At 40.0% G+C, this 18,813-nt stretch overlaps 1 protein-coding gene and 2 long non-coding RNA genes across 8 annotated transcripts in view; 1 reads left to right on the top strand and 2 right to left on the bottom strand.

Moving 5' to 3' along the window:
* Window positions 1-18,813, bottom strand: part of SMOC2 (SPARC related modular calcium binding 2) — a 144,772-nt gene that overhangs the window by 113,855 nt on the left and 12,104 nt on the right. The gene's annotated exons all lie outside the window — the stretch shown is intronic.
* On the bottom strand, window positions 8,946-12,631 carry LOC139161341 (uncharacterized). Its single transcript, XR_011558095.1, has 2 exons — window positions 12,455-12,631; window positions 8,946-9,493 (listed from the first exon to the last, which is right to left on the bottom strand). It is a non-coding gene; the product is annotated as an uncharacterized lncRNA (long non-coding RNA).
* On the top strand, window positions 8,948-13,569 carry LOC139161339 (uncharacterized). The gene is made up of 3 exons (XR_011558094.1): window positions 8,948-9,124; window positions 9,248-9,442; window positions 13,471-13,569. It is a non-coding gene; the product is annotated as an uncharacterized lncRNA (long non-coding RNA).

Below are 18,813 nucleotides of genomic sequence, written 5' to 3'. Positions count from 1 at the left end.
AGAAAAGTAGGTATAATAAACAAGGTTCATTCATCTTCTGAAATTGAAATGATTGCAGTGTGTCTGTTTAAAAAAAGTGCACTTTTTTTATCTTAGGAAGTCCTGAGCTTATCCAAACTAATTAGCTCTCCTCATTTTCAAATATATATATTTTGGGGATCCTAATTTATTTTATGTATGTTTGAATGAGAATTTCAACCACTCATTCTCCATCTGAAAGTTACAAGAAGTTAAAATAAACTCTCACAAAAGTCAGGCTCTATTATGGATAACTACATGATCATGTTTCTTTTGTTTTCCTTGCTTTAATAGTAAAGTATTATACCAATGCCAATGTCTTCTTCCAGAAGGGGTGGCATTTCCTGCTTTCTTATAGTAATTGAACTGCTCCGGTTAGTTGTTGTTTTTTAAAGTTCAGCAATGGTCAATTGTTGTCACAGTGCTGTAATTTAGAATTATCTCTCCCTCTAAGTAACTGAAAGAACAGTGAATAAATCCATTCTCTGCATGTCACCTACCTGTAAAATAATCCCTCGGTTCGTTCTGTTGCCATATAGACAGCGAAATGTGTCTCTGAGTGCAAAGAAAGGATCCCTAGCTACACCCAGTTTCTGCTAAAATAGCTGTCAACCAGAAGCTAGTGGCCCAGCCTGTCATGCTCAGGAGAGTGTTTATATTTGAAAGTGCTTGGTAATTTAAAAGAAGTGACACTTTTGGCAGTAGAATGGAGTCTTGGGCCTGCCTGCAGGAAAATCGCTTATATTTAGTGAGTTTTATATTTCTTAATTAAATGTTTCAATGGGACAACAAAAAATATGCAGCTTAAAGATTTTGGCCTATGGTGGATATAAAATTATTAATAAAGGAGAATATATGTATCTCAGGGTGGAAATGAGGGGTTTATTTTATTTTTTATTATTTATTTATTTTGTCCAATACACAATGAGGGTTTTAGTGGGTATATATATATATATATATATATATATATATATATATATATATATATATATATATATATATATGACGGTCTTGGTATATTCGGGTTTCTTCCCGTGTAGGATTTGGAAATTTCTGGCGACGTTTCGATGAGGTCTCACTCATCATCTTCAGGCTGGTGTTTCTGTCCTTTTTCTCAGGCGAAGACTGCGAGACCTGAGCTGCATTCCTTCTATAAATACTGGTGGCTGGGTGTGGTTTGATGGCTCAGTAATTGCCTGCTGTGTAGAAACTTCCTGGTGAGTCAGAGGGGTAACAATTGGGGTCGTTGATGTAGCTGAGGTATGCTGGTTAGTTAATGGTTGTAGATTAGGCGTGATGTCCTGTGTAGTTAGAACTTGTAGGCTGCTTGATTGCTTTACAATGTGTGTCCTGAGTCTGGTTTCTGTGGCTGGGATATGTTTGAGGGCTGGTTTCCAGATGTCTGGTAAGCGAGAGGTATCATCCCGCTTGTTCATATTTTGGGGATGTTTTTCTATCTCGATCGCTTCCATGATTATTCTTTTGCTGTAGTGTTCTGTTTTGGAAATTAATTTGGTACTGTCAAAATCAATTTCATGTCCTGTGGTTTTGAAGTGTTGGAAAAGGGAGGAGGTTTTTTCTTTTTTCTTTAATGCATTCTTATGTTCTGCAACACGTGCATTAACTCTCCTGTTTGTTTGTCCAATATATGTGGCTGGGCAGACAGCCTTTGGTACTGATAAAAAAATAGCCAACATCCTAAGAAACCCAAAAGACAATATCCAACTTGAAAACCAGGGAGTTTATCAAATACCATGTAAAATCTGCCCAGCCACATATATTGGACAAACAAACAGGAGAGTTAATGCACGTGTTGCAGAACATAAGAATGCATTAAAGAAAAAAGAAAAAACCTCCTCCCTTTTCCAACACTTCAAAACCACAGGACATGAAATTGATTTTGACAGTACCAAATTAATTTCCAAAACAGAACACTACAGCAAAAGAATAATCATGGAAGCGATCGAGATAGAAAAACATCCCCAAAATATGAACAAGCGGGATGATACCTCTCGCTTACCAGACATCTGGAAACCAGCCCTCAAACATATCCCAGCCACAGAAACCAGACTCAGGACACACATTGTAAAGCAATCAAGCAGCCTACAAGTTCTAACTACACAGGACATCACGCCTAATCTACAACCATTAACTAACCAGCATACCTCAGCTACATCAACGACCCCAATTGTTACCCCTCTGACTCACCAGGAAGTTTCTACACAGCAGGCAATTACTGAGCCATCAAACCACACCCAGCCACCAGTATTTATAGAAGGAATGCAGCTCAGGTCTCGCAGTCTTCGCCTGAGAAAAAGGACAGAAACACCAGCCTGAAGATGATGAGTGAGACCTCATCGAAACGTCGCCAGAAATTTCCAAATCCTACACGGGAAGAAACCCGAATATACCAAGACCGTCATACCTGTACCCGTGAAAATCTACGAAAACAAATATATATATATATATATATATATATATATATGTAGATTGTTCTGAGTTCGGGTTTTGCCCTGTGTAATGTTTTGCATGTCTAAGCATAGACATGCAAAACATTACACAGGGCAAAACCCGAACTCAGAACAATCTACATACATATACCCGTGAAAATTTACGAAAACAAATATATATATATATATATATATATATATATATATATATATATATATATATTTGTTTTCGTAAATTTTCACGGGTATATGTATGTAGATTGTTCTGAGTTCGGGTTTTGCCCTGTGTAATGTTTTAAACATTACACAGGGCAAAACCCGAACTCAGAACAATCTACATATATATATATATATATATATATATATATATATATATATATATATATATATATATATATATATACACACACATAGTAAAATACATGATGAATGTTATAGAGGAGATACTCATAGTAAAATATATCTATGAAAGAATAGAAAAGAAGATACAGTGTTCCCTCAATTTTCGCGGGAGATGCGTTCCGAGACTGCCCGCGAAAGTCGAATTTCCGCGAAGTAGAGATGCGGAAGTAAATACACTATTTTTGGCTATGAACAGTATCCCAAGCCTTCCCTTAACACTTTAAACTCCTAAATTTACAATTTCCCATTCCCTTAGCAACCATTTAGATTATTACTCACCATGTTTATTTATTAAAGTTTATTTTAAAAAATGTTTTTTAAAGGCAGATGAAAGTTTGGCAATGACATATGACATCATCGGGAAAAACCGTGGTATAGGGGGGGGAAACGTAAAGTATTTTTTAATTAATATTTTTGAAAACCCGTGGTATAGACATTCCGCGAAGTTCGAACCCGTGAAAATCGAGGGAACACTGTATCGTAATAGAACATATCAATGAAAGAATAGAAGAAGAGATATAGGAATAGAAGAAAGGAGATATAGGAGAGCAATGGGACAGGGGACGGAAGGCACTCTAGTGCACTTGCACTCGCCTCTTACTGACCTCATAGGAATCTGGATAGGTCAACCATGGATAATCTAAGGGTAAAGTGTTGGGGGTTTGGGGATGACACTACGGAGTCCGGTAATGAATTCCACGCTTCGACAACTCAGTTACTGAAGTCATATTTTTTACAGTCAAGTTTGGAGCGGTTCTTTATGCTCTCTGAACTTGCTTGTTTTCTTGCAAATGTTTCATTACCCAAACTAGGTAACATCATCAGTACTAGTAAGGAGTGCTGTTTGCTGTCAGTTTATATTCAGTATTATATACAATAAAAAGTGTCATCTTAAATAAGAAAAATATAAGATGCATTTCAAATATACAAATTATGGCAGGCTGGGCATGACCAGTGAATTTCTATCAACCATAATATTTCCCAATGAGTGTAATAATAGCACAGTCAGGTAATAATGCCATGTCGATTGGCAAATCATCCAAGGGGATGGAACATGACTTGTGGCTGAGAAAATAACCACCCTAAATCACCAAAGTTAAAATGAGAAAAATAGAAGGAAACAAATGAACTCCCGAAGATAAAGATGGGAGTTCATCTTCATGTCCTGATGTTTGTAATGCCCAAAACACAATAAATATTACCCACATTAGAAAGTAAATGCTAGCCACCCCAGGTTTTCGGAGAGGGGCAGGATATAAATCAAATAAAATGAAATCAATCAATCAACCAACCAATCAATCAATCAATCAAGTCAATTTACAATCAGAAGCTGTAGGCAAAGAGTTAGCAAGGATCATTTTTCAGTGATCTATCTCAAAAGAAAGCAGAGAATATAACCTAGGCTAAAATAACACTCTGCAAATCATTTTTTTTTTTTTTAAGAAAATGCTGCAAATTCTGTGCAGTAATGATGTTAAAGCATTTGCACAGGCCGATTTCGGGATTCAAATACAATCACCAGAGGTTAGGGTATGTGCCATCCTAAACCATTATTTCTTTAATCACTATATGTTAAATAATCCATAGTGGCTTTCTTCATATGTAACATTAAGTGATACACCAGGGACGCCCACATTTTGAACAACTAATCAATGGCATCACAGTCAATGTAAAAATTCACAAGGTTCTTTTGTGAGATGTACATTTGAAAGTTGGCATGCATACAAAAACATGGAAATAAAACTGTTACACTATATAGTAAAATAATAAAAGCAAAGTAATCATAGCGAAGGACCAAAAACAAGGTCAGGTGTCTCACAATTAATTAAGAACACCATGTTCCAATTGCCGAGGAGTAGTTTAAAAATATTTCCTTAAGGTATCCTGTTTCTTATTTGCCAATCTCTAGAAATCTCTGCCATCTGGTAATTGTTCAATGGTCACCAAACTCAGCCTTTGAGAAGTTCCAACTAATAAGTATAGGTGTTGTAAATATTCCATCTCTCTTTCCTTTAAGTCATATCTAAGGCAAAAGCATTAATGACATATGTATGTTACAGTGACTGCAATAAATAAAGTAGTATCTTGCAATTGCAAGCTTGATTGTAGCCTCCCAACAACCTTAATTGTTTTCTCCTCTGGCTAATGAATGCATGTGAGTTGCTTCCGGAACAGCTTATTGCACGCAGCTCTGGCGTACGAGTGCGGGATCAAGCACAATTTTGATTCCCACACCTGTGCAGCTAGCAAAATCTTGCACAGGGATGCACAATCACATGCATTTCAGCGAGGTTTTTTGCTTGCGGAGAAGCAAAAAACTTCACCAAAATGCGCACACTTCTGCATTCCCCTGTGAGATTTTGCTACCTGCAAAATCAAAACCAGTGAACATAGAAACATAGAAACATAGAAGACTGACGGCAGAAAAAGACCTCATGGTCCATCTAGTCTGCCCTTATACTATTTCCTGTATTTTATCTTACAATGGATCTATGTTTATCCCAGGCATGTTGAAATTCAGTTACTGTGGATTTACCAACCACGTCTGCTGGAAGTTTGTTCCAAGGATCTACTACTCTTTCAGTAAAATAATGTTTTCTCACGTTGCTTTTGATCTTTCCCCCAACTAACTTCAGATTGTGTCCCATTGTTCTTGTGTTCACTTTCCTATTAAAAACACTTCCCTCCTGAACCTTATTTAACCCTTTAACATATTTAAATGTTTCCATCATGTCCCCCCTTTTCCTTCTGTCCTCCAGACTATACAGATTGAGTTCATTAAGTCACTAAATGAACTGAACCTGTTACTGAACCTGTTACTAAAGTTCACCTCTGGGAACAGCTGATTGACAGTGTTCTGGGAGTCTGATCCACCTGCCAATCAGCCTCTCATGCTGAATCAGGCTAATGTGCTGAAGCTGACCATGCTAAGGATGCTAACCAGATGAATACAGATGGATGCTGGTAGGCAGAGGCAGATTTTTTTTTCTTATTTTCCTCCCAAAATACTAACGTGTGTCTTATACTCTGGAACATCTTATACTCCGCAAAATACAGTATGTTGTGGGAACCCAAAGGTGGGGGATGGTAGGAAGACATCTGGAATGAATAAAGTGGTGGAAATACTGAATCTCCTGAAAAGTGATTCCTTCAGGCCGCTAGAAAGAAAGAGAAGGGTTAAAAATTAATGGAATAATGAAAAGAAGGAAGCCCTCCAGAATTATCTCCTGCAGAGGAACAATAGTGGAAGAAGGATATATTTTTCTCCCCTGCCTGAAGACACTCCAGAGGCATCTGGTTGACCACTATTACTAATAAAAAACAATTCTGAACTAGTATGAGCTTTTAACTTTAGTTTATCACTAAGCAAACTGACCTCAAAACAAACTCTTGATGACAATATAACCCACAACTTTTGGAAAAGGAAGAGCCAAATATCTCCTTGGCAAGAGAAGAACTTTAATTTAATTTAATTTAGTTAAGTTTATGTACTGGAACATTGTTACACATGGTATTCTAATTCTGTGGCTTTCGTTTTCATGTTCTTAATCTCCTGAGGAATTTCATGAAGTCAGTAAGACAACTAATCAAACTTTCATCAACATTAATCTACATTAACAGCATTAATGAAATGCTATTACTCTTCAGTTTTATGATGTTTTATCAAAATAGTGTTGTTCATTTATTCTATATTTTATAACATATATTTTATTGAAATAATTTATTTACTTTAGGAATACACACAAATATAGGCAAGAAAATAAAAGAAAAAAATGTGCTGTTTATTTCCAAAATAATTCTGTATATTTAAATCTGTATATTAAAATACATTACATGGTTTTGAAGGTTTAATCGATAATAAGGTAAGTCCAAATGAGGTTATCAGATATTAATTAAGAACTGTGGCTAATATTACTCAAATTATATAAGAATTTAAATAATTTCTTCTAATCTGAAAAATTTGGGGTTAAATAAATCATTTAAAATGTGTATAATATTTTCTTAGGTCAAGGAAAGATTTTGTGTAAGACTCCAGGAGTTTCTTACAAGCAGCTATATTTAATCCAACTATTAAATTGTAAAAGAAATCATCTAGAATTGGTTTTTACTGAGTTGAGTCAAAAATAAAATTAAAGTCAACTAGATTTGAAAGGTATGTCTTCAAAACGAGCATTGCCAAGTTAATATTTTAAACTAAAAATTACAAAAACATTTTCCAATCTGCTTTTAAAAACACTAGAAATGCCAATCAAGTTCTTATAAATGCAGTGTGTGTTTCCTAGATTTTAACCAGTGATACTGAGGAAGTAGCATTTCTGGTACCAATATTAGAACAATAAACTACTTTCTATACCAATGGGTTATCCAGTGCCGCAAACATGCAACAAGAAGAGAAAACCTTTTTGCTACCAGTTGTGGGGTTCAATTTTTTTACTACCAGTTCTGTGGATGTGACTTGGGTGGGCACGGCTTGGTGGGCGTGGCAGGGGAAGGATATTGTAAGATCTCCATTCTCTCCTCACTCCAGGGGAGGGTTACTGAATAGATGGGGATGGGGCTCAGTCAGAGGTGGTATTTACCAGTTCTCCAAACTACTCTAAATTTCTGCTAAATTTCTAAATTTCTCCAGAACTGGTCAGAACCTACCGAATACCACCTCTGTAAATGCTAAGCTATAAAAAAGGCTTGAATTGTTTAAAAATTGCAAGCATCTGAAAAGAGAATCACCAATTATAACCAGCTGGGAACTATAGCAACTTGGGAACATACCAAATGCTCCATTTCCTTATTCCCATCTGTAGCACATATGCCATTTTTTAAAAAAAATTCTGTGTGACATTTGATGTGAGGTGTGAAATCAGAGATCCAAAACTGTTGAAGATAGGAAGGTGTAAAGGCTGCAGATGGTCAGTTTATCACAGCTTATTGTGATAAGTATTGAGGAAGGCAGTCCGTTCTCCTTGCTCCTAGACATGAAGCAGTTTAACATAAATTGGTTAAAGGAGCACTGAAGCTGTACTTTTAATAAATATGTGGAAGAAAAAATGTAAAGCAAATTTTCCTCAACCGCACAAGTATTAAAAGCCAAGTTTCACTATCCTAGCCATATTTTAATATTATCTACCTATTCAAAAGTAGGAAGATTTGTTTGCCCTGTACTGAAAGAGATTTTGTAGCTTTTAAACATTTTAAAAAAGATTTTTATCCCACTTCTTTTTTCATATATGACTCAAGGTGACAATCATACCTAATACTTCTTCCTCCTTCTATTTTCCACATAACAACAATCCTGTAAGGTCAGATGGACTGATAATCACTGGCCCAAAGTCGCCCACTTGGCTTTCATGGTTAAGGCAGGACTAAACCCATAGTCTCCTGGATTTTGCTATCTTAAAACATTTATAGGAAAGTCTTTAGTACCTGAATGATATGAAAAGAAGGCATATATAAATGCAGACCAAAGTGGATAGCGTGAAGTAGAGTCTATTTAGACTAGTGATGGCAAACCTTTTTTTCCTTGCTTGCCAAAAGAGTGTATGCATGCACTATCACACTATTGCACATGCGCAAGTGCCCACACCCATAATTCAATGCCTGGGGAGGGCAAGAACAGCTTTCCCTGCCCCCTGGAGGCCCTCTGGAGGCTGGAAATGGCTGTTTTCCAACTTCTGTTGGGCCTAGTAACCTTGTGTTTCGCCTTCCCCAGGCTCCAAAGGCTTCCCTGGAGCTGGGGGAGGGTAAAGACGCCGTCCATCCCCCATCCTCCCAGAGGCTCTCTGAAAGCCAAAAATGCTGTCCAGAGCCTCTGTGATAGCCAAAAATTAGCTTCTCAGCACACACATGCATGTTGGAGCTGAGCTAGGACAATGGCTTCCATGCCATAAATTTGCCATCAGTGATTTAGACCTTTGCCCGATAGTCCTCTCTCTTCTGGGCTTTAGCTGTTTTGTGTCTTTCTTGACTTCTGTGTTTAATTTATCATTTATTTTCCTAGTAATCTTCAAGCTCAAGTATCATTTGTTTTCACATCATTTCACTGCCATGTCTCTTATTGAAATGATCCGAGTAAACGGCTTTGAGTTAAAACGCTTTATTCTTTCACAGAGAAACAACAGCCGCGGCTTACTTTCACTGCCGAATGCAATCTGACAGGAGACGCGTAAGCCCGGTAGCACAGGAAAACTTTCGCCCGGCAACAAGCGACGCCTGACAGCTCTTTAGTTTGGCGCCCAAAGCCCAGCGGCCAATCAGAGGTAAGTAAACAGTCCTGTCTGATTCTAATGACTTTTGCTTAACAATAACTCTTTAACTAAATTCCCTGGTAACAGAAACTTCTGGATTTAACATCCCTCCCCCTTCTGGTTGATTTATGACAGATGTTCACTCTGATAAATATGTAATAAATTCGTCCAAACGGGCTGGTCTTCTGGGTGCCCGCTCAGACCTTCGTGGGTCTTGGAGGACCTGGGTATCCACCGATGAAGATGGCTCTTCCGGATGGGACTGTCCAGCACCCCCATGGCTGGAGCCTTGCGGAGCTGCAGCTGCGCTGGCTTGACTAGTAAATCCAGGTAAGTCCCAGTCTATTTGTTCCTGGTTCCTAGTAGGTCTTGAGTAATTTCCTGTGGGGTGTGAAGGAGGAGAGGCCCCATTACTTATGGCAGCCATATTGTCCCTTATACTGGCAGATGCCAATCTCCCTCTAATGTGATCTATGTGCCTCTTCCAGAGGCGGCCATCACTTAGGGCAATTGTATATGTTTTTGGACCGGTTTGTTCTGTGACTATTCCACTCTCCCACAATGTGCCCTTATCAAAATTTTTAACATACACGTTTTGACCGATACATACCGAGCGTTCCGGAGTGGTGACATTTACCGTTTTTAACTGGACATAGGCTGGGTGCAGCCTATCCAATGGTGACCTTAACTTCCTCCCCATCAGTAATTCAGCCGGGCTTCTATTTGTAGTCATACTTGGTGTTATATGTTGCATTAAAAGGAAAGTGTCCAGTCTGCCTTGAATTTCCCCTGGGGATGATCTTTTGATGGCCTCTTTGGCCACTCGGACATACCTTTCAGCCATCCCATTAGCCCACGCTGCGTGGACTGAGACCAAAGCATGTTTCACCCCCAACCCGGCGAGGAACATTTCAAACTCCCTCGAAGTAAATTGGGGCCCATTATCCGATACCAGAACATCTGGACACCCATGTGTCGCAAACAATTTCTGCAACACCTTTAACACTGATGTTGTTGTAGTGGACCCTAGTAACAGTATCTCCAGCCACTTGGAGTATGCATCCACCACTATTAAGAACATGTTATTGTTCACTGGCCCCGCTAGGTCGATATGTATTCTTGACCACGGGCCCCTAGGGGTGTCCCACTGTGCAGGGGTGGTTTTGGGAGGATTTGGTCTGGTCTCCTGACAGGACTTACATGTAGCAACCCAGTCCTCAATAGCCCTGTCCAGCCCTGGCCACCATAAATACCCCCTAGCCAAGGCCTTCATCCTGACCACCCCGGGGTGTCCTTGATGCAGCAGCTGCATCACTTGGGGCCTTAGGGAATGGGGGATGACTACCCTATCACCCCATAACACACATTCATGCATCACCGACAGTTCTAGCCGTTTTGTCTTAAACTCACCTACTATTGGGTCATCCCCATTGGCTGGCCATCCTTTTAGAATATAGTGAAGGACTCTTCCTAAGACAGGGTCAAGTTTTGTTTCCTTGGCTACCTCTTCTGCTGTCACGAGGGATGGATTGCCTAAGTCAATTAAGAGGACATCTCCAGCAGGGGCTGGATCTACCACCTGCTGACCCAAGGGGCAGCGGCTCAAGGCATCAGCATGATTAATTTGAGAGCCACCTTTATGCACTAGAATATAATCATAGCCAGCTAAAAATATAGCCCACCTGGACATGCGGGGGGACATGAATGGAGGGGTAGGTTTCCCAGTGGCTAATAATCCCAGCAACGGTTTGTGGTCAGTAATCAATTGGAAAGGGCGGCCCAACAAATAATTATGGAATTTTTTAACGCCGGCAACCAAAGCTAGGGCTTCTCTATCAATTTGGGCATAATTTCGTTCAGCCTGGGATAAGGTCCTTGAAAAGTAAGCTATAGGTGCCTCCTGACCATTATGTAATATATGGGCTAGGACAGACCCCACCCCGTATGGCGAAGCGTCGCATGTGAGTCTGAGGGGTAATGTGGGACTATATTGCACGACTACACTTTGGGAAGTCAGAAGTTGTTTGACAGCAGTGAAAGATGCCTGTTCAGTATCTCCCCATTGCCATTGCGCCCCCTTGTGGAGAAGTCTATGAAGCGGCTCAGCTGCAGAGGCTTTATGCTTCAGAAAAACTGAATAGAAGTTCAATAACCCTAAAAAGGCTTGCAGCTCTGCTTTACAAGTGGGGGCAGGTGCATCTCTAATGGCCCTAATTTTATCATCTGTGGGATGAATTCCTGCTGCATCGATTTTGAATCCTAGGAAATCCACAGATGGAGTTCCCCACACACACTTGTCAGGGTTCAGCCTCAGCCCTTTTGATTGTAACCTGGTCAACACCTGTCGGATTCTATAGTGTAATTGGTCCCTTGTGTCCCCACAAATTAGAATATCATCGAAGTAAGGGACCACCCCTTTAAGCCCCCATAACAAGCGTTCCATTAGTCTCTGGAAAATACCTGGGGCTACACTAATGCCAAATTGCAGGCGTGTGCACCTGAAGGCACCTCTGTGGGTAACTATTGTCTGGGCTAAAGAAGTGGCTTCATCTACAGGAAGCTGTAGGTATGCCTGGGCAAGGTCCAGCCTTGCAAAGACCTTCCCAGACCCTAAAGTGTGCAGCAAGTGCTGCACAACTGGAATTGGATAAGAGTTGTGCTGTAATGCCTTATTCAAAGTGGATTTGTAATCAGCACACACACGCAGAGATCCATCAGGTTTAAGGGGGGTTACAATAGGTGTCTCCCAGGGAGCGTGCTCAATAGGAACCAAAATGCCTTGGGCTTGGAGTTTGTCCAATTGGGCATCTAATTTGTCAAGCAAGGGCAGAGGTACCCTTCGAGGCTTTAGTCTCAAGGGGGGAATGGCTGGGTCTAAGGAGAAGGAGATTGGGGGTCCCTTATATGTTCCCAACCCTGGTTTAAAGACATCTGGAAATTCCTTCACAAAATCAGGTGTGTTAGGTGCAAAAATTTTGTGGACACCGGTGATGGCTAAACCTAGGGGAGCCATCCAATTCAAACCCAACAAAGAATGATTGGCCCCGTCCACGATTAAGAGGGGCAACCTATGGTGCACATTTTTAAAAGTTATAGGGACGCTAGTAGTACCCAATACACTAATTGGGTGTCCCTGAAAGTCTTTGATGACAATATCTGAAGGCAGCAAAGAGTCTCGAGACACATCGGGTAAATAAAGTCTTAGTTTGTGCCACGGCATCAAAGTATATTTGGAGCCCGTATCCAGCTCCATGTGGCAGGGATGTTGATTTAATAGGAGAGGGACAACAATTTTATTAAGGGGAGAAGGAGTAGCTGCAGAAGCAGGGCTTGCAAGGTTACCTCTGTTGGACCATGGTCTCCTATTTCCCCGTCCTTGTTGTCGGAATGGCCGGTAGGAACGCTGGGCAGGGAACGTTGGCAGCAGATCTTGGTTCCCTGAGGTGTCATCTGGCAGGGCGGCACGGCATACAGCAGCGATGTGGCCTCGTTTGTCGCAGCGGCGGCAGAAGGCGTCCTTGAAGGGACATCTCGAACGTGCATGTTGACCTCGGCAGCCAGCACAAGCAGGGAAGTTTTGGCGGAGTTGCCGGTTAGGGGGTCCCCGAATCAGGCAGCACTCGTCGTCCTGGGCATCAAAATCAGCGGTGTAGTAGTCCAGCGAAGAGTTGACTTGTGCGCGAGGATGTGCAGTGAGTTTGCATACCGTTGACAGCTTGTCATTCGATTTCAGTTCAGCGGCAGCAGACTCTGCCACTTCAGCCGTCTGGGCAGCTTTGATCACATCTTGCAGGGTCGACTCTTCCGTTGCTAATAGCTTATTTCGGATGGAGACATTCTTCATTCCGAAGATAATGGCATCTGTCAACCTCGCCTCAGGGTTATCAAACTGACATTTTGCCAATATGGTCCTGAGGCGAGTGGCGAACTGGTTAATTGTTTCCCCTTCGGCTTGTGCCGTGCGGGAAAACTGGTGCCGGTAAACCCTAGCGGGCTTAGTTGGTTTGAAATGGGAGGCTAATTTTTCTTTCAGAATTTGCCACGAGACGGAATTGGCAGGCTCTGGGTCTGTCAGGGTGCCCGCCAGCTCAAAAATTTGAGTGCCGCAATAGTTTAGGAATAAAGCTCTTTTGCGGCTGTCAGTGGCATCTTGCATGCCGGCTGCTTCCAAAAAAATTTCAAATTTTGCCATATAGGCAGTCCAGGTTGACCGTTCAGGGTCAAAAAGCTCTGGCGGCTGAATGATTGACGGGGTAGACATAATGACTCAAGGAGAAAAAGCAGTCCTCAAGACCCTCGTCGCCAATGAAATGATCCGAGTAAACGGCTTTGAGTTAAAACGCTTTATTCTTTCACAGAGAAACAACAGCCGCGGCTTACTTTCACTGCCGAATGCAATCTGACAGGAGACGCGTAAGCCCGGTAGCACAGGAAAACTTTCGCCCGGCAACAAGCGACGCCTGACAGCTCTTTAGTTTGGCGCCCAAAGCCCAGCGGCCAATCAGAGGTAAGTAAACAGTCCTGTCTGATTCTAATGACTTTTGCTTAACAATAACTCTTTAACTAAATTCCCTGGTAACAGAAACTTCTGGATTTAACACTTATCTTCTCTCTCACACTGCACTGCATGGATATCTTTCATGGAGGACCATATTTTGCAACATATATTGTCTCCATTTTTCATCTGAAGCCATGCCATCAAACCATCAAGTTAAAATACCGTATTTTTCAGAGTATAAGAAGCACCTTTTCCCCCAGTAAAAGAGACTGAAAATTTGGGTGTGCCTTATACTCCGCATGCAGCTTTTACTAAGCTTTTTTTCCACCAGCCCTATGGAGATGCTAACAAGTGAAGGCATCTCCCATGCTTTGCTAGCTATGCGATGTTTCCTTTGCCTGTTTTCACTGCTGCTCCCTCCAACAACCAGCTGGGCTTCTGGGCTTTAGGAGCCTTTTTTTTCAGCCTAAGGAGGTGCTAACCAGTGAAGCAATCTTCTGTGCTTTGTTAGCAAGTGATCTTCCACACTTTTTTTAGCACTAACAAGGTGCTAATGAGTGAAGCGATCTTCTGTGCTTTGCTAGCAAAATGATCTTTGATGCTTTTTTCATTGTTTCTCTCTCTGAAGAGAGAGAGAATTGAAGTGTTTTTAGAAACTGTTTTTTATCCCCAACCAGAGGATAATGTGCTGAAGCTGACCAGACTAAGGACTAGCCAGAGGAATACCTGGTAGGAATATTATTTTTCCTCCCCCAAAATGAAGGTGCATCTTATACTCCCAAAAAATAAAGCAGGTGATGTTACCTGCCCCAAAATCCTCTAATAATGTAATGAAAATAATTTTTAAAAGCTGGAGAAAGATTTCTCTTAACATACCTGTCAGGTGCAAGAAATCAAGAACAAGAATAAAGTTCAAAAATTTCCTAATTGCTTATTTGTACCCCATGACAATCATTAAGTGTTGTACCATATGATTCTTGACAAATGTATCTTTTTTAATGTACACTGAGAGCATATGTACCAAAAACAAATTCCTTGTGTGTCCAATCATACATAAAGAATTCTGTTCTACTACAGGTTTATTTCTGGATACTTATACAAACTAAGGATGTGTTTCTAAAAGATACATTTCCGGTTTCAATTCTATTTCATAATTTAAGGTTTCTTTTAGCCAGTTTTTAATCATAAACCAACATTTTTTTGTTTCCAGATATGTTCACCAAATGTGATAATATGTGCCATATGTTAATTTGTTATTTGTACTAGGACATATTTTAGCCAATCTTGCCAGGGCATAATGCCACCAGTAGAACATCTTATACAAATTTTCTTTATATAGTACTGCTAGTGTCATTTTAGAATTAATTTTCCATAACCTTTCCCAATCTTTTAGCTGGATGGTATAGCCAAAATTAGTCATCCACACTATCATATTTTCTTCTACTGTTTACTGTATATAAGTCTAAATGCTATTCTATTGCTCTTGCTAGTTAACCACATGAATATTACCTGCAAACAATGTATAAATTGGACTCCTCTATGGTTATATTAAAATGAAGTTATACCTATCCAGATACTTCTAGGAATCTCCCACCCATCTTTACATAGCAGAATTTCATGGAATCATAGGGGTAGAAGGGCCCTTGGAGGTCTTCTAACTCAATCCTATGCCCAAATTCTTATACCAGTCCAAACCCAATGACAGCCCAATCTTTTCTTGAAAACCTCCAACAATGGAGTACCTACAATTATGGGAAGCAATTCTATTTATTTTTATTTATTTTTTATTTATTTCTTTATTTTGTCCAATAGGCAATAATACACTATGAAGGTAATAGGGGACACCTTCGAGGAAATAGAATTAGAGAAAGAATAGAAGAGAGAGTATAGGATAAAATAATCAATGAGAGAATAGAAGAAAGATATAGGGATAGAAGAGAAGATATATGGGATATAGGAGAGACAATAGGACAGGGGTCGGAAGGCTCTCTACTGCACTTATGCACGCCTCTTACTGACCTCTTAGGAATCTGGAGTGGTCAACCATGGACAGTCTAAGGGTAAATGTTGGGGGTTAGGGGATGATACTACAGAGTCCGCTAATGAGTTCCACGCTTCAACAACTCTATTACTAAAGTCGTATTTTTTACAGTCAAGCTTGGAGTGCTTAATATTGAGCTTGAATCTGTTATGTGCTCTTGTGTTGTTGTGGTTGAAGCTGAAGTAATCGTTGACAGGCAGGACGTTGCAGCATATAATCTTGTGGACAACACTTAGATCATGTTTAAGGCATCTTAGTTATAAGTTTTCTAGGCCCAGAATTGTAAGTCTAGTTTCGTATGGTATTCTGTTACAGGAGGAAGAATGCAGGGCTCTTCTGGTGAAGTATTGTGTTCCATTCTCACTTTCAGGAAATTCCTCTTTAGTTTGTCCCTGTCAGGAACTTCCACCCATTGCTTCATGCCCTGCCCTCAGGTGCTATGGAGAATAAATCAATGCCCTCTACCCAAGGGTGGATTCCTATTACCGCTGCTACCAATGCGCTAAGTGCTCAGTTTAGGTTATGTTGCATGAGCACACGTGTCTCCCAGCCTGGTTTTGCTTCTGCGCATGCACAGGAAGAAAAATCTCGCAAGGGGATGCATGCGAGAGTGAGATTTCAGGATTTTATTTTTCCACGCATGCACAGAAGCAAAAAATCACCAAAATCTATTGCGCGTGCATCCTCTCATGAGATTTTGCTTCGTGCGCATGTTCAGAAGCAAAATAATGCACGCATACACACAAGATAACCAAAGCTGCGTGCACAGTGCAGCGATTGCTACAGGTGTGCTGTCATTTACCATACCAGTAACAACAACCCGCTACTGCCTCTTCCCCAAGGTAACCCTTCAGCTATTGGAAGACTGCTAACATGTCTTTCCTGGGTCTCCTCCTTATGTCTTTTGTAGCACTGGACAACTGAGAAATAAACATGCTATATATTTGAATCACCTTAACTTTTTCCATTCTGCATTTCATATTTTTAAGTCATTGCACTTCAGCTCAAGCTTTTGTGTTTACCAAGTTTAGTGGTGGGTGACTAAGGATGGGTTGCCAGGGTTTTCAGCCCCTGCTGATAAAAACAAAATCACATTGTTCCTGGGCTCCCTCTAGTGGCTCATTCAAGCAGCATCATAGAGGTCAAACTTAATATATTAAGTCCTGGAGACCCTTTCGAATGCTGGCTTCTTCCATCTTATGGCCATGCCCAGCAAGACTTACAAATACTACCTTGGGAGGTATTGCTGATATTTGATAACTTCAAGTTCAATCACAAAGAATACAAATAAGGGCAGAATATGATAAAAAATGTGCTGAGACCAGCAATTTTGAGTCATACAAACACAGGGAAAGTGGGGGGAAGGAGCGAAGGAACGAAGGAGGGAGGGAGGAAGAGAGAGAGAGAGAGAGAGATTTATTGAGAAGTCAACCAACATGCATTGTGCACTCCTAATGATGTGTAAATAATAATACAGAGTATGTTCTCAACAACCTCAAAAGTCAGGCCAAAGAACACAACTTATCCACGTGAATGGCATATATGGGTGGGTGTCTTTATCTAGTATCCCACAACCATATGTTTAATATTGCAGGCAAGATTCCAAGCGGTGAAAGGGAATGCAATCCCAGTTGCTGAGTGTTGGGGCATAGGGATTTCAGTCGAGTAAGAGATGCCACCTGGCAATTTTAATTTTTTTTTTGAAAAAGAAAATGTGAGATTGCGGTTGCAGAAATGCATGATGACTCATAGCAGCAGATTTACATGTACAATAATGGGGAAAACACAACTGTATGGGGGAAAAACCCCCTAAAAATTACAATTATAATTGTATAAAGGGCACATATCTCTAAAACTTATGATTATCAAAACAGTCAAAACTTATTATTATCAAAACAGTCAAAAAAGAATATGCAATTTATGGTTCTCGGTGTTGAATCCCACATTAATGTAGCTTTTCATTTTAAGTTTAAACTAGTTTCTAATATTGTCCATTTTAAAAACAACTGACACTGGGTGAGATAATCTGTAGGAGTGGTCATAGCATTATTATTTTCCTATTATTCAAAATTATTGCTAGCATTTTGGCATAGATGTATATTTATCTTTGACATATTACCAGCTTCATATACAATTACTACAGATTTTTTTTCTTAGTCGCAAAATTGTAACTTAATTACCCAGGACTGCCTTTTGTGGAACACTACATCATCAAGACAATGTTTAAAACATTGTACAAGTTGAAATGAAGCAAATTTATCAGTCATTTCTAGCTCTGAAAACCATTCAGTCTCTCTTCCCAAAAATGTGGATTCCACTTCTTAACAGCATTTTTGTTTTACTCTTAAATCCTTATGCAGGCAGAATTATAAAGCATGTTTCTTCAACTTGGTGGCCTCCAGATGCGCTACAATTATAATTTCTAGGATAACTAATCAGCGTGGCCAATTCTGGTGGAGAATTCTGGGATTTTGAGTTCAAGTTTAGGAGGCTGATATACTGCAAGGGGTCTGCTTTTAATTTCAGCATTAAGAATATGATCCCTTTTTCTTGCAAAGGATTCTTCTATGTTTCTTTAACTTAACAATTACTATATTATTGATACATCTCAGGTTCTTATTTAAACTGAGGAATATTTTTAAAAAGACAATTGAATGGCCTTTGTAGCAAATGCAAGAGCAAGTTCATTTGCTGTGATTACTAATCAGCATGCTTTTGGTAGAGGCAGCTGCTCCAAAGATTCCCTTATCATGATTGTGGCAATGTACAGTATGAAGAAACTCTGGCATTTGTGGAATCTGATGCAATACTGTCCCTGTTCTCAAGTACACACAAAAAAAGAAAACACACACATACACACACAAAAACCCCCTCAGAGACATAAAAGAAGCAGGAGGTAATTTTAGGCTCTCTTGCAATTAAACCCCATATTCTCACCCTGGAGGTTCAATGAGGTTTCATAAATTAATCGAAGCTTTGTTGGTATTCCTTATGTTGAGGATTTTTTTTTTCTCTCTCTCTCCCTCTCTCCCTATTTATATATATAATGAAGGGCTACAAAAAAATTTACTACCACATTGTAAGTAACAATAATAATAACAACAGAGTTGGAAGGGGCCTTGGAGGTCTTCTAGTCCAACTCCCTGCTTAGCCAGGAAACCT

Source organism: Erythrolamprus reginae, chromosome 1 (assembly GCF_031021105.1).
Source record: "Erythrolamprus reginae isolate rEryReg1 chromosome 1, rEryReg1.hap1, whole genome shotgun sequence".
Taxonomy (NCBI): Eukaryota; Metazoa; Chordata; class Lepidosauria; order Squamata; family Dipsadidae; genus Erythrolamprus; species Erythrolamprus reginae.
The sequence above is the reverse complement of the archived record's forward strand: the minus strand, read 5'-3'. Positions and strand labels throughout refer to the sequence as shown.